General features: G+C 32.8%; 1 protein-coding gene across 3 annotated transcripts in view; it reads left to right on the top strand.

The window, feature by feature from the left end:
• The window catches only part of Mctp (multiple C2 domain and transmembrane region protein), a 233,955-nt gene that overhangs the window by 52,890 nt on the left and 163,669 nt on the right, over positions 1–17,396 (top strand). The gene's annotated exons all lie outside the window — the stretch shown is intronic.

The raw sequence follows: 17,396 nt of genomic DNA on the forward strand, positions 1-17,396 counted from the left end.
ACATAGCAGTGGTGATTTTTTAAGGAAAATGTGGGTATTTTGTCATTTTTGCCCAACTCAGAAAAGCATATATATGGAAGCAATATGGAATTTTGAACCGATTTCAACCAAATTCGACATGCACACTTAGTATTTTAATTCTACTCCCTGTGCAAAATTTCACGTAAATCGGACTTCCAGCAACAAAATTTGGAAGTTCTTCCAAAGGCACAACTTTAAAAGCACTTCCAGAGGATGGACTCCCAATGATGTTCTTTATTTTAACTACCCAGGAAGTTCTTTCTGTCAATTTTTTATATGCTTTTTCATACTTTTAATGGGTTATTTAAAATTTTTTTGTTTCAAATAGGTTAAAAACAGAGTAAGAATTCATAAAATGGTACAAATCAATTAAATTTTGTTGAAAAAAATTCTAAATCCAATCTGAAAAAATTGTGAATTTTTGAAAATATTTGAGGTCAAAGGTTTCAGACAAGCGTTAGAATCCATTAAAAATTATAAAAAATATTTATTTAACAAAATGTCACAGAATTTTTTAATTTACATCAAAAACATTGAATTCGGATCACACCCAAAGAAGTTATGCAAATTCACTGCAACGGCTTTTGATATGGAGAACTTCCGTCCTATGACAAGCCCATGTTAAATTCATCGCTTCTGCTTCAATTTTGCACCACTTCCGGAACCAAAAAGAACATTTTCATTACATTTTTGGCGACACTTTTTTGCTGGGACTACAACTTTGAACTCTGTGGTCATATGACGGAAAATCGGGTGAAAGATATATGTAAGCTATATCTCAATCTGAACCGATATCAATAAAATTTAGCACACTTGACTACACTACTAATTGTACTCCTAGTGCAAAATTTCAACCAAATTGGGCTAAAACTCTGGCTTCTGGGGCCATATAAGTCTATAGCAAATATGGCCTCATTTAAACTTAAACCGCACACTAGATATGCTTGTGTCCTCGAGACGACAGATATCACTCCTGATATCTGCTATAACGGGTCGCTGCCTGATAGGCGATTTTGCAAAAACTATAGGCGCGAAGTATAATGACTATTGTGTGAGCTGTCATGATGCGGAGGAAAAGGAATCAATTAAACACCTCTTGTGTGAGTGTCATGCATTTTATGTAAAGCGCAAGCAACTTTTAGGAGTATATAGCTTCAGACTACTGGCGGATCTGGAAAACATTAACTTCAGCCGTTTGCTAAAGTTTTTGGAACAATCTGGTTGGTTCAACAAAGAAAAATAATCAAGAAGGTTCAGCGGTTAAAACTAGAAGTGTCCATATGTAATAGGTACTTTTAGTTAATGTGGTATCACAATGGACTGGATAGTCTAAGTGAGCCTGAATCTTAATCGGGCTGCCACTTTAACCTAACCTATATCGGGCGAAAGATGATTATTTTGCACACTTGACTATACGATCAAGTGTTAGTTTGTGCAAAATTTCAAGCAAATTAGGGTAAAACTCTGGCTTCTGGGTCCATATAAGTGCATATCGAGCGAAAGATATATATGGGAGCTATATATAAATCTAAACCGATTTCTTCCAAAATCAATAGGGTTCAATTCTGACCTAGATTTTGATCACAAAAATGTGTTCACAGACAGACGGACGGACAGACGGACATGGCTATATCGACTCAGGGACCCACCCTGAGTATTATTGCCAAAGACACCATGTGTCTATCTCGTCTCCTGCTGGGTGTTGCGAACATCTGCACTAATTTATAATACCCTGTTCCACAGTGTGGCGCAGGGTATAAAAATATGTTCTTCCGGAAAATCTATAGTAGTTTTGTATAAACTGAAACCAAAATTGAAAGAAAATTGAAATAAAAATGTTGCCTTTTTGCATCTTGACTGCACACAAAAAAATATTTTTCTGATTCAATCACGAAATTAATTGATCCAATTAATTTTTTAATTGAAATGTCTTCAATCACGAAAATGATAGTATCAATCACAGTTTTAATTGGGCATAGAAAAAATCTTTGATTAAAAAATTAATTGATGTCATTAGCAATTTTCAATTAATTTTTTAATTGATTCAATTAAAAATTTAATTGATGTTGAATGCAAACCCCAATTAATTTTTTATTTAAAAAGTTAACTATTTTCAACTACTTTCTGAATTGGCTTAGAGTTTTTATTTTGATTAAGAAATGTTCATCACTTTTTTTAACTGACTAGTCTTCTGAATTTGATTAAAAAGTTAATTCTATCAATTAATTTTTTAATTAAAAATTTTAAAATTTTCAATCATTGACTTAATTAACCTAATGTTTCTATCTTGATTAAAAAGTTAATTGTATCAATTAATTTATTAATTGAAAAAGCATTCAACTTCAATTAACTTTTTAATTGGAAATATTCTGGTGATATTTTTTTCTGTGTGCAAAGCAAAAAATCGTTCAAACATATAGGACATGTTTTTCAACACTTTATTTTAAAGACGCTTTTTACTTGAAACATAGCATAAGTTCTACTGGACGTCGAGTCTTAATTTGGAAAATAAAGTTGTTGTTAACTCGTTTTTAAAGGACTTTGATAGCGTATGAAGAAAAAACAAGCTGAAAAAGCGAAAAATTAAAATTTGCTTCCTAGAAGCAAGTACACAAAACCCAAATTTAAAAGAAAATTGTGTCTTAAAAGTATCCTTACTTGTATTCTCCGCTACTTTGGCTCGGAATCAATACCAAAATTTTTAAAGTAAATACAAAATTTTTGGAACCGGGCATGCGTTTTTTTCAGTGTAGAAAATTTGTGTAGTGTAAAAATATCTATACGGTCTACACACAAAACAAATCTAATTCAATCACGAAATTAATTTTTTAATTGAAATGTCTTTAATCACCAAAATGATAGTATCAATTAAAAAATTAATTGAATGTGCTTGGTTTTTGTTTCAATTAAAACGTTTGTTGAACCAATTAAATTTTTAATTGAATATTTTTATACCCTCCACCATAGGATAGGGGTATATTAACTTTGTCATTCCATTTGTAACACATCGAAATATTGCTCTAAGACCCCATAAAGTATATATATTAAGGGTCGTGGTGAAATTCTGAGTCGATCTGAGCATGTCCGTCCCTCCGTCCGTCCGTTTGTTGAAATCACGCTAACTTCCGAACGAAACAAGCTATCGACTTGAAACTCGGCACAAGTAGTTGTTATTGATGTAGGTCGGATGATATTGCAAATGGGCCATATCGGTCCACTTTTACGTATAGCCCCCATATAAACGGTCCCCCAAACTTTGCTTGCAGGGACTCTAAGAGAAGCCAATTTCATCCGATCCAGCTGAAATTTGGTACATGGTGTCAGCATATGATCTCTAATAACCATGCAAAAATTGGTCCACATCGGTCAATAATTATATATAGCCCCCATATAAACCGATCCCCCGATTTGGATTGCGGAGCCTCTAAGAGAAGCAAATTTCATCCGATCCGGCTGAAATTTGGTACATAGTGTTAGTAAATAGCCTCTAACCACCATGCAAAAATTGGCATATGATCTCTAATAACCATGCAAAAATTGGTCCACATCGGTCAATAATTATATATAGCCCCCATATAAACCGATCCCGCGATTTGGCTTGCGGAGCCTCTTGCAGGAGCAAATTTCATCCGATCCCGCTGAAATTTGGTATATAGTGTTAGTATATAGCCTCTAACCACCATGCAAAAATTGGTCCACACCGGTCCACAATAATAATATAGCCCCCATATAAACCCATCCCCCGATTTGACATCCGGAGCCCCTTGGAGGAGCAAAATTCATCCGATTCGGTTGAAATTTGGTACGTGATGTTAGTATATGGTATCCAACAACCATGCAGGAATTGGTTCATATCAGTCCATATTTATATATAGCCCCCATATAAACCGATTCCCAGATTTGACCTCCGGTGCCTTTTGGAGAAGTAAAATTCATCCGATCTAGTTGAAATTTGGTACGTTGTGGTAGTATATGATATTTAACAGTCATGTCAAAAGTTTTCCATATCAGCCCATAATCATATAAAGCTCCCATATAAACCGATCCCGAGAGTTGGTTTTGGAGTCTCTTGGAAGAGCAAATTTCATCCGAGTAAGTTGAAATTTGGTACATTGTGCTAGTATATGGCCGTTAACAACCATGCCTAACTAGGTCCATATCGGTCTATAGTTATATATAGCCCTCAGATAAATCGGTCCCCAATCACACAAAAATTAGACCATATCAATTTCATAATTGTATATAGCCCCCATGTTTCAATTCTGGCTCTCTACCACGTATAGACTAACTCACAATTAAGAAAACGATGTTAAGAAGTTTTAAAGTACCACAACCCAAGTAATTCTATTGTGGATGGTGGAGGGTACATAAGATTTGGCCTGGCCGAACTTACGGCCGTATATACTTGTTAAAACTAAATTAAGACTTTAGTTGGAAACTTTTCTATGAATTTTTTTCTGTGTACAACAATTACATTGTTTATTTGTAAAGAAAAAGTTAGTGTAATGCGCACTGTATCTTTTAAGACAGATTGCATTACTTCAACGATGTACCAGAGGGACGTAGAGGGATGAAAATTTCAAAGATTCATGTCTAAAATTTAATGAAAAAAATTTAAGTAATGGTTTTTTTTTAATTTAAATTTATTTTGTGTTTTTTTTTTTTTGTTCTTTACCCTTGAATTCAAAAAATATATATAAGATGCTAAATGGTAAAAAGATCATCTGCATATATCTTTTTACCATTTAGCATACTATATATACATTTTGTATTTAAGGGTTAAGAACAAATAAAAAAACACAGAATAAATTTAAATTAAAAGAAAACCATTACTTAAATTTTTTGCATTAAATTTTAGACATGAATCTTTGAAATTTTCATCCCTCTACATCCCTCTGGTGCATCGTTGAAGTAAGGCAATCTGAAGAAAATATTTTTAACTTAAAAAATTATTTAAATTATCTGAGATACTGAGTTTTCGAAAAATATATAAAAAAGCTTCAAACATAAGATGAAATTTGGAGGAGTTTGCGTGTTTGATTAAAGCTTTTTTTAAATAAAAAAAACATGTTTAACTGTTTTAGTTAAATTTTTTTTTATAATTTGGATTAACAATCTGACATTTGTGCGACAATGCTCTCGAACAAATAGAACGAGAATCGATAAATAGCTTCCAATAATATGTCTTTATATTAAAGATGCCGTATATTTGGCTAGGGAATCAATACCAAAACCCTTAACGGAACATCCAAATACAAGCACAAATATTTGTATGCTATGTATCACTCTCATCGGGCTGCTACCTAACCTAACCTAACCATGTATCACTCTATCAAAAGTATGTTATGAAATTTGTTCTTGGCATTTGAAAGTTTTATGGAGACCTTTTTTATAGCAAGACCTAATTTTATTGTAAACTATTTATTTTTATATATTTTTTTTTATACTTCATTCATAGTCATAAACATTAAATATTATTTTTTCTGGTTTCGGGCAATATATACACTAAAAAAATTAAACGCTGAATTTAAGAAATTAAACAAAATTTTACTCAACTTGTCAAAATACACCGAAAAAATTGCGTTGGTAAATTAACGCAAAAAATTATTTATTTTTGTGGCAGAAAAATTATTTGTTTGTAGATCAATTTTATTACTTTTTCGAAATTTCCTAGACCTCAATGAAATTTTCCCGTTTTTATACCCTGCGCCACACTGTGGACCAGGGTATTATAAGTTAGTACATATGTTTGCAACACCGCTCAGAGCCGGCCTCTGAGTCCATTTAACCATGCCCGTCTATCTTTGAACACATTTTTCTGATCAATGTCGTTGTCGCTATTTTAGTGCAATTAATTATCAAATTTCGCACAACTATGTGTTTTGGGTCAGAATAGAATCCTATTGATTTTGGAAGAAATCGGGTTAGATATAGATATAGCTCCCATATATATCCTTCGCCCTATATGCACTTACATGGCCATAGAATCAAGAGTTTTACCCTAACATGGAATCGGGCAGCACTCAGTGATAAGAGAGAAGTTCACCACTGTGGTATCACAATGAACTGAATAGTCTAAGTGAGCCTGATACATCGGGCTCCCATATAACCTAACCTTACCTAACCTACCCTAATTTGCTTTATAGTTTGCACAAGGAATACAATTCATATTATCGTAAAGTGTGTCAAATTTTGTTAAAATCGGTTCAAATTTAGATATAGCCCACATATATATCTTTCGCCCGATTTACAAACATTTGACCACAGATGCCATAGTTTTACTATACTTTACAAAACATTTTGCAGAGGGAGTAAATTTAACATTCTTACTACACAGAAAAAAAGTAAACTGTTTTATAGCAAGACCGAACTACGTCATACGAAAATTGAACTAAATTATACTACACATTTTGAGATTTGCACAAAGCGTTGGTAAAACCAGGAAAATTGTAATTTTTAACTACAACTCACGAAATTGCACTCTCTCATAGAAGAAATAATGAACTAAAAGTAAAGAACCAAATCATTGGCGCCAAATCAAAACCATATAAACCATACTGTAGTTCATTTTTTCTACTTTTGATATCGTACAAAAATTTTCTTTTGCTTTAGTTCATATTGAACTTATGTGTACGGTCATTGAACTTTATACCCACGGTTAGTTCATAAAATGTTTGAGACATACTTAAACAAGTATATACGGCCGTAAGTTCGGCCAGGCCGAATCTACCATGGATTGCGTAGAAACTTCTACGAAAGACTGTCACCCACAATCGAATTACTTGGTTGTTAAGAAGTTTTAAGATAACTTCTTAACATCAATTTCTAAATTGTGAGTTAGTCCATACGTGGTAGAGAGCCAGAATTGAAATATGTGGGTCGCTTATATGTGGGCTATATACAATTATGAACTTGATATGGACCAATTTTTGTGTGATTGGGGATCGATTTATCTGAGGGCTATATATAACCCTTTCCGACCGTGTACGCACAATTGTGCGGGTAAGTTTTTGTCTCTATAATTTCTTTAATATATGACATACCGCGATAAGAGCGGCAAAAAAATAATTGTGTATGCTCTGTCTTTGTCTAAGAATGTGAAGAACCGTTATAAATATTTGTTTTTCATATTAATTTTGTAGTTTTAGCAGTGTACTTTGCGCATTTGTAAAAATGAGTGGAAGATGTAAGTTTGCAAATAAATTAAAATTATTTAAATTGTGGAATACTTCATCAAACAAGTGTTTTCAAAAAGAAAACATATTAAATATTGTATGCAAACAGTACCTTCGTGATTATTTTGTCTTTTTGGATATTTTTACGTCCGGACTTTTACCGGAATTTACCGGACTGCAACCATTGTGCGTATCCTGAAAAAACAGGATACAGCATCAAACTGAACAAACTTAATAATTTAAAATGTTTTATGTACACATAAATAACAGAATTCAAAAATGTAGGAAAATCTATCACGTGGATCGGCTATAGGTCGGAAAGGGATAACTATAGACCGATATGGACCTAGTTAAGCACGGTTGTTAACGGCCATATACTAGCACAATGTACCAAATTTCAACTGACTCGGATGAAATCTGCTCCACCAAGAGGATCCAGAGCTCAAATCTGGGAATCGGTTTATATGGAGGCTATATATGAATATGGACTGATAAGGACCACTTTTGGCATGGCTGTTAAATATCATACACTACCACCACATACCAAATTTCAACAAGATCGGATAAATTTTGCTTCTCCAAACGGCACCGACGGTCAAATCTGGGGATCGGTTTATATGGGGGCTATATATAATTATGGACTGATATGAACCAATTCCTGCATGGTTGTTGGATACCATATAGTAATATCACGTACCAAACTTCAACCGAATCGGATGAATTTTGCTCTTCCAAGGGACTCCCGAGGTCACATCTGGGTATCGGTTTATATAGGGGCTATATATAATTATGGACCGATTTCGACCAATTTTAGCATGGGTGTTTGAGGCCATATATTAACACCACGTACAAACTTTCAACTGTATCAGATGAATTTTGGTCCTACAAGAGGCTCTGGAGTTCAAATCTGGTGATGGGTTTATATGGGGGCTATATATAATTATGGACCGATGTGGACAATTTTTTGCATGATCATTAGAGACCATATAGTTACACCATGTACCAAATTTCAGCCGGATCGGATGAAATTTGCTTCTCTTAGAGGCTCCGCAAGCCAAATCTGGGGATCGGTTTATATGGGGGCTATATATAATTATTGACCGATGTGGACCAATTTTTGCATGGTTGTTAGAGACCATATGCTGACACCATGTAAAAAATTTCAGACGGATCGGATGAAATTTGCTTCTCTTAGTGTCCCCGCAAGCCAAATTTGGGGGTCCGTTTATATGAGAGCTATACATTTGCAATACCATCCGACCTACATCAATAACAACTACTTTTGCCAAGTTTCAAGTCGGTAGCTTGTTTCGTGCGGAAGTTAGTGTGATTTCAACAGACGAACGGATGGACGGACTTGCTCTGATCGACTCAGAATTTCACCACGACCCTGAATATATATACTTTATGGGATCTTAGAGCAATATTTCGATGTGTTACAAAGGGAATGACAAAGTTAATATACCCCCATCGTATGGTGGAGGGTATAAAAACGGAACACTTCATTTCACAGTGGAAAATTTCGAAAAAAAGTAATAAAATTTAACTATAAACAAATATTTTGTTGCAAAACAAAATAAGATAAATTTAGCGTTAGTTCAACTACGGATTTTTTTTTTTCGGTGTATGCATGCCGACTTTACTTGAGATCAGTTAAGATTTAGATATAGCTTCCACATATATCTCTCGTAGACTTTGCTTACTTCTTTTAATTGAACGAAGCCAAGATTTCAAGCTAAATGGCTTCTTAAAAAAATATTTTTAAGGAAAACGCATTTTTGGCTTGGAATCAATAGCAAACCCCTTTGGATCCAAGTATTTTTTTTTTTGTTTTTGAGTGTATCCACCCAATTTCATAAAACGAACCCAAACACTCAAGTGATGTGGAAAGTCGCACAATCAAAATCCTAATTCAATACAACACTGTGCGAGCCTATTGCTCTCGTCTGTTTAACAGCGTCCTTAATAAACATCTCTGGTATTGTATCAAAATGGGTATCTCTGAGTCTTTGTTTACACTACGCCTTTTATGGTAGGGCACATGTGTACCAATTTACTAACATACTTACGGCCATTTTCATGTAGCTCCGTTAGGCTTTAACTGCCAGTTAACAGAAAGTAAATTGCAATTATCTTCTCTCCGGTTAACTTTAACTGAAAAATGTTCGTCAGTTAAGTTCCTAACTGGCCTATGGAATATAAAGGCAAGATGACAGCTTCGTCTTTAATACGGTTTAAAAGTTGGTTAGTTAACGGAACACTAACGGAGCTTTATGAAAATAGGGGTTAGCCACACATACACAAACATACCATATACGACAATGCCAATAAATATCACAAATATTGATTGGTCCCCAAGTTCTAAAATGGCAATTGAAATAAAGTTGTTTGTGCTTTTGCAGTCAAGTGCTAGCCTGCGAGTGGGTTTTGTGTTAGCGATAGTGTGGATTTATGCCGGAAGTTGAAGAAGAGTAAGAGTGTGAATGAGATGCTGTTGCTCTCTCTCTATCTCTTAGAAACAAATCGGGAACGTATGTGTATGTGTGTTGGAGGAACGCTTTGTTCATGTGTTGAAACGATGCTGGGAGCAAAACGCCTCGTCGGTGTTAACACCACAATACATTTGATAAATATATCACTGTGAAGTGAATTGGAAAATTGAATAAATTTTTGCGGCCTTTGAAAATGGAAACGGAAGATTTTAACAAATAATCTTTACCTTCAAGGCAAACAGACATTTTGTATTCCATTCCCATATTCCACTGCCACTGTCAGAGTGTCGATGAATATGTATTTACTCCCCTAGGACAGTTATGAGAGTTTCAAATGAAAAGTGGATCAACATTATTTGGGTCTTCAAGCCATTTCATGCGTAAGGTTTTTCAATTTAAAAAAAAAAAAAATATTAAGCTTCCATGGAAAAGTATTGTGTGGCAACAACAAATAAATAAGTCAAATCACTTTCTATTGACAATATTCAATCAAATAAAATGTATTTCAACCTTTTCCAATTTTGGGCTTTTTGTTATAATACTCGTATGTTGTTATTATTAATAATATGTTATTACAGATTGAAATGTAAAATTCAATTTCGGTATATTTTTTATACAGTATGAGAATTTGTTACAGCGAAATATTTATTTCTATTTATGTATACAAGAAAGGCGGAAAAAATCTTCAATCGTTTCTCATAGATAATGGATGCATTAAAAAATAGTGTCATGACGCCAAGAGATTTCATGTCCGTAAAATACGAATGTGAATTTTGTTTAGCTTGGAAGAAGCATTTGTCTGCTACAAAGTTTTTTCCTTGTCCAAAAGTCGATAAATTTTTCAATAAAATAATTCGACTTAAAATGGAAGAAAATGCTGTTCGATTATGGTTAACTTGGCTTTAATAAATAAAGGGTGTTTAAGAATAATTAAATCGTGTTTAAATTTTTTGACTTTTTGTATCTTCACTACAAAGCAAAAAATGGTTCAAAACAAGCAGATGTTTTTATACCCTCCACCATAGGATGGGGGTATATTAACATTGTCCTTCCATTGGTAACACATCGAAATATTGCTCTAAGATCCCATAAAGTATATATATTCTGGGTCGTGGTGAAATTCTAAGTCGATCTGAGCATGTCCATCCGTCCGTCCGTCTGTTGAAATCACACTAACTTCCGAACGAAACAAGCTATCGACTTGAAACTAGCCACAAGTAGTTGTTATTGATCTAGGTCGGACGGTATTGCAAATGGGCCATATCGGTCCACTTTTATGTATAGCCCCCATATAAACGGACCCCCAAATTTGGCTTGCAGACCCTCTAAGAGAAGAAAATGTCATCCGATCCGGTTAAAATTTGGTACATGGTGTTAGTATATGGTCTCTAATAACTATGCAAAAATTGGTCTACATCTGTCCATAATTATATATAGCCCCCAATATAAACCGATCACCCGATTTGGCTTGCGGAACCTCTAAGAGAAGCAAATTTCATCCGATCCGGCTGAAATTGCGTACGTGGTGTTAGTATATGGTCTCTAATGACCATGCAAAAATTGGTCCACATAAGTTCATAATTATATATAGCCCCCATATAAACCGATCACCAGATTTTACCTCCGGAGCCTCTTGGAAGACCAAAATTCATCTGATTCACTTGAAATTTGGAACGTATACACCGATCCCCACATTTGACCTCCGGAGCCCCTTGGAGGAGCAAAAAAAAAAAGCTAGCAGATGTTTTTATACCGTCCACCATAGGATGGGGGTATATTAACTTTGTCATTCCGTTTGTAACACATCGAAATATTGCTCTAAGACCCCATAAAGTATATATATTCTTGGTTGTGGTGAAATTCTGAGTCGATTTGACCATGTCCATCCGTCCGTCCGTCTGTTGAAATCACGCTAACTTCCGAACGAAACAAGCTATCGACTTGAAACATGGAACAAGTAGTTGTTATTGATGTAGGTCGGACAGTATTGCAAATGGACTATATCGGTCCACTTTTACGTATAGCCCACATATAAACGGACCCCCAAATTTGGCTTGCAGACCCTCTAAGAGAAGAAAATTTCATCCGATCCGGTTGAAATTTGGTACATGGTGTTAGTATATGGTCCTTAACAACTATGCAAAAATTGGTCGACATCGGTTCATAATTATACAGAGCCCCCATATAAACCGATCCCCAGATTTGGCTTGCGGAGCCTCTAAGAGAAGAAAATTTCATCCGATCCGACTGAAATTTGGTACATGGTGTTAGCATATGGTATTTAATAACTATGCAAAAATTGGTCCACATCGGTCAATAATTATATATAGCCCGCATATAAACCGATTACCCGATTTGGCTTGCGGAACCTCTAAGAGATCCGATCCGGCTGAAATTTGGTATATGGTGTTAGTATATGGTCTCCAATGACCATGCAAAAATTTGTCTACATCGGTCCATAATTCAGTTGATATTTGGTACGTGGTACGTGCAAAAATTTGTCGAAATTTGTCCATAATTATATATAGCCTCCATATAAACCGATCTCCAGATTTGACCTCCGGACCCCTTGGAAGATTCATGCGATTGGGTTGAAATTTGGTACGTGATGTTTGTATATGGTATCCAACAACCATGCAGGAATTGGTTCATATCAGTCCATAATTATATATATATAGCCCCCATATAAACCGATCCCCAGATTTGACCTCCAGTGCCTTTTGGAGAAGCAAAATTCATCCGATTCGGTTGAAATTTGGTACGTGGTGGTAGTATATGATATTTAACAACCATGCCAAAAGTGGTCCATATCAGTCCATAATCGTATATAGCCCCCATATAAACCGATCCCGAGATTTGGTTTTGGAGCCTCTTGGAGGAGCAAATTTCATCCAAGTCAGTTGAAATTTGGTACATTGTGCTAGTATATGGCCGTTAACAACCATGCCTAACTAGGTCCATATCGGTCTATACCCAGCAAAAAAAAAAAAAGCGTCGCCAAAAAAGTAATGAAAATGTACTTTTTGGATCCGGAAGTAGGGCAAAATTGACGCAGAAGCGATGAATTTAACATGGGTTTGGCATAGGACGGAAGTCCTCCATTTCAACAGCCGATGCACTGAATTTGCATCACTTCTTTAGGTGTGATCCGAATTCAATGTTTTGGATTTAAATTTTGTCAAATAACTAATTTGTATAATTTTTCATAATTTTTAATGGATTCTTACGCTTGTCGGAAACGTTTGACCTACAATATTTTCAAAAATTCACAATTTTTTTTGATTGGATTTAGCATTTTTGTCGACAAAATTTAAATGATTTGTTCCATTTTATGAATTCTTACTCTGTTTTTAACCTATTTGAAACAAAAAAGTTAAAATTATACATGAAAAGTATGAAAAAACCAAGTTATAAAAAATTGAATTAAAATAAATTCCTGTGTAGTTAAAATAAAGAACATCCTTGGGAGTCCATCTTCTGAAAGATGTGCCTTTGGAAGAACTTCCAATTTTTTTTGCTGGGTAGTTATATATAGCCCTCAGATAAATCGATCCCCAATCACACAAAAATTGGTCCATATCAAGTTCATAATTGCATTTAGCCCCTATATAAGCGACCCCCATATTTCAATTCTGGCTCCCTACGTACCGTGCAAAAGTCCATATCGATTCGTAATTATTTGTAGACTTACCTACACATACCTTTTTTGTCTAATATATACCACGTATGGACTAACTCACAATTTAGAAAACGATTTAAGATACCACAACCCAAGTAATTCGATTGATTAGAACTCAAATACTTTAACAGATTATTTTTAAGTGCAAGCATATTATGTTCATAATCTAGCATAACATGTTTGCGACATATATGTTAATATGTTAGAACATATTATGTTTGGGACATAACATACTTTTAAAAAATATAATATGCTTGGATGCAAATATATATTAATTTAGAAATAGCCTATAAACATATATGTGTTTAGAAAGAGAGGTCTAGAGATTAAGCTGCAAGTAAAAGAATGGAAGTAACCAATTGGCGCCTTAAAAAATATATACACAAAGGAATTTCATAAAATTTTTTTTACCAGTGTATGCCAAAGATGAAACATAATATGTTTGAACAATACAAACAATATTTTGTTTGGAACAATAAATCGATAGTGTAAAAACAAAATCTTTGGAACCTGGCATGCTTTTTTCAGTGTGGAAAATCGACATTTGTATAAAAATAATTATTTTTGGTGTAACATCCAAATAAATTATTCTATACCTGAATTATTAAATGCAAGTCAGAGTCTTTAGATCCAATTAAACAGTTAGTTTTCAGAGTGCGTGGAATATCTCATACAATAGGATATTCACATTATCCTTTCATTTAATTAAAATTTTATAATGACAATTGTGGTTATTTATTGCGTTTTGTTTAATTGGTTCTTGTGGTCAAAAACCGAGATATAAATGGAAAACTACCATTTACATGGAAAGTTTCCATTTTGTGTTGGCTTATGAGGTTTGTCGGGACAACAGTAAAAGATTACAAATGAAACCGAAGCTACATATGGTAGGATCTAGTATATATTTACAATTGAATCGAAACATTAGTTTGTATAGTCTGAAAAAAAAAAAACTAAAGAATGAAAATAAGTTAATTTTATGGGCTGTTTTCTGCTTTTGCTTTGTTACGAAACGATGAAAAACCTCGGACTATGGCTATAAAACTTGACTTGAAATTGTCTCCAATTTGTTGCCCTACCTGGACAAACAAAACAACCATGATGAGAAATGTGCAAAATAGTCCCTAACGCAAAAAAAAACAAGGCCGTAAGTTCGGCCAGGCCGAATCTTATGTACCCTCCACCATAGATGGCGTAGAAACTTCTACGAAAGACTGTCATCCACAATCGAATTACTTGGGTTGTGGTATCCTAAAACCTCTTAACATCGTTTTCTAAATTGTGAGTTAGTCCATACGTGGTATATATTAGACAAAAAAGTTATGTATAGTTAAGTCTACAAATAATTACGAATCGATATGGTCTTTTGCACGGTACGTAGAGAGGCAGAATTGAGATATGGGGGTCGCTTATATGGGGACTATATACAATTATGAACTTGATATGGACCAAATTTTGTCTGATTGACGATCGAATGTTGGATACCATATACTAACATCACGTACCAAATTTCAACCGAATCATGTTAACGACAACTTAAATTTCTCGACTCGACTTCAAGTAATACACGTCTTTAAAATAGAGTATTAAGAAACATCACCTATTTTTAAACGCTTGTTTATATTTAAAGAATTTTCCAGAAATATTAAAGCCATATGAATATTTAATCTGTCTTTTTATCTAACATGCATTCCATATGGACTAATTTACAATTTAAAAGACAATGTTAAGGAATAAAACTATACCATGATTTTATTTTATATCAGAGAAATGCATTTTATATCAGAGAAATTCATCTTCTATGCTAAGAAAAATTCGCATTCGTATTTTAAGAGCATGAAATCGTTGGCCTGTGGAGCCGGAGTCGGAGTCTGAAGATTTTGCTGGAGTCGGAGTCGTAAAAATTGTTCTCTACTCCTACTCCGGCTAAACCAAATTTTTTAAAACACTTCACATTTTTGTAACTAAGCAAGTTTTTACGCAAATTAGTTTCCATTGCGTTATTCATTCGATCAATGTACAGCATGATTGTAAATGAAAATCAACTTCCAATTACGGCTATCTTTTGATGTTTCCTAGAATATTAGACTAGCAGATGGCCTGGATCGATCCATTTTAATACCCGAAATAATTTTTTTTAATTTTATTTTAAGGCCATATACATATGTGGAATATTGACAGACAATTTTTTCAAAGTTGTTTTTTTATAGAAAATTTTGTCAAAATGTTATTTCTATAAAAAGTTTTGTCAAAATTTTATTTCTATAGCAAATTTTGTCAAAATTTTATTTCTATAAAAAATTTATTCAAAATTTTATCTCAATAGAAAATTTTGCCAACATTTGATTTCTATAGAAAATTTTGTCAAAATTTTATTTCTATAGAACATTTTGTCAAAATGTTATTTCTATAGAAAATTTTGTCAAAATTTTATCTCAATCGAAAATTTTGTCAAAATTTTATCTCAATAGAAAATTTTGCCAACATTTGATTTCTATAGAAAATTTGGTCAAAATTTTATTTCTATAAAAAAATTTTGTCAAAATTTTGTTTCTATAGAATATTTTGCAAAATTTTATTTCTATCGAAAATTTTGCAAAAGTTTGTTTGTTACACAATTTTTTTTTTTAATTTTATTTCTATTGATATTTTATTTCTATAAAAATATAAGTCAAAATTTTATTTCTATAGAAAATTTAGCCAAAATTTTATAGTAATAGATTTTTTATTAGGAAATTTGGTCAAAATTTTATTTCTATAGAAAATGTTGCCAAAATTTTATAGTAATAAATTTTTTTATTAGAAAATTTTGTCAAAATTTAATTTCTATAGAAAATTTAGTCAAACTTTTGTTTCTGTAGAATATTTTGCAGAATTTTATTTACTACACAAAAATTTTTCTAAACTTGTATTTTTATTGATAATTTTTTCAAAATTTTATTTCTATAAGAAAAAATTGTCAACTTTTATTTCTATAGCAAATTTTCTCAAAATTTTTTTTTCTTACTTCGAAATTTTCTTATGTATTCGTAATTTTATTACTATAGAAATATTTTTTTCGATATAAAATTTGGTCAAAAATTTTTTTTTTATAGAAAATTTAGTCAAAATTTTGTTTCTATAGAATATGTTATTTTGAAAAATTTTATTACTATAGAAAATTTTGCAAAATGTTGTTTGCTACACATTTTTTTTAAATTGTATTTCTATTGATAACTTTTTCAAACGTTTATTTCTATAAAAATTTTTGCCAAATTTTATTTCTATAAAAATTTTATTCAAAATTTTATTTCTATATATTTGGTCAAAATTTGATTTCTATAAAAAATTTCGCCAAAATTTTATTTCTATAGAAAATTTAGTCAAAGTTTTGTTTCTGTAGAAAATTTTGCAAAATTTTATTTACTAGACAAAAATTTTTCCAAAATTTAATGCTCACTGCTAAGTCGAAAACTTGTAGAAATGACTCAAATTTATCATAAATGCATTTTTGCGAAATTGTCTAAACAATTATAAATATTTCTGAGATTTTGTAGAAGTCAGATTTGAGATTTTATCAAAATGTAGATCTAAATACAAAGTTGTGCAGAGTATATTATAATCGGCCCGCCCGACTTTAGACTTTCCTTGCATTTTTATTTTTTGTTAAAATTGTGTTACGTCCCATAACGTTAGATTTAAATTTAAAGTACATAGATTTTGTAGAAGTATATACAATTTTGTCTAAATCGATTCAGATTCAAATTCATGCATATGGGAATATAAACCTTCGCAACAAATTTAAAGGATTTGAGATAGTACCAATAATTTTGGTCCACAAATACATATACTGTTGGTATCTTCTCATATTACGATGGGTATTTATAGCATTATTTTATTTATTAAACATTGCCCTAAATTTGAAATATAGAGTTTAATTGGCATCTAATGTGAAACTAAGACCTTTTTTTGCACACATAAATAAATACGATACTTTATATCGATCCACTTACGGTACCCCCACAATAGAACTACAAATTAGTGGTATTA

This window comes from Haematobia irritans, chromosome 5, assembly GCF_050003625.1.
Source record: "Haematobia irritans isolate KBUSLIRL chromosome 5, ASM5000362v1, whole genome shotgun sequence".
Taxonomy (NCBI): Eukaryota; Metazoa; Arthropoda; class Insecta; order Diptera; family Muscidae; genus Haematobia; species Haematobia irritans.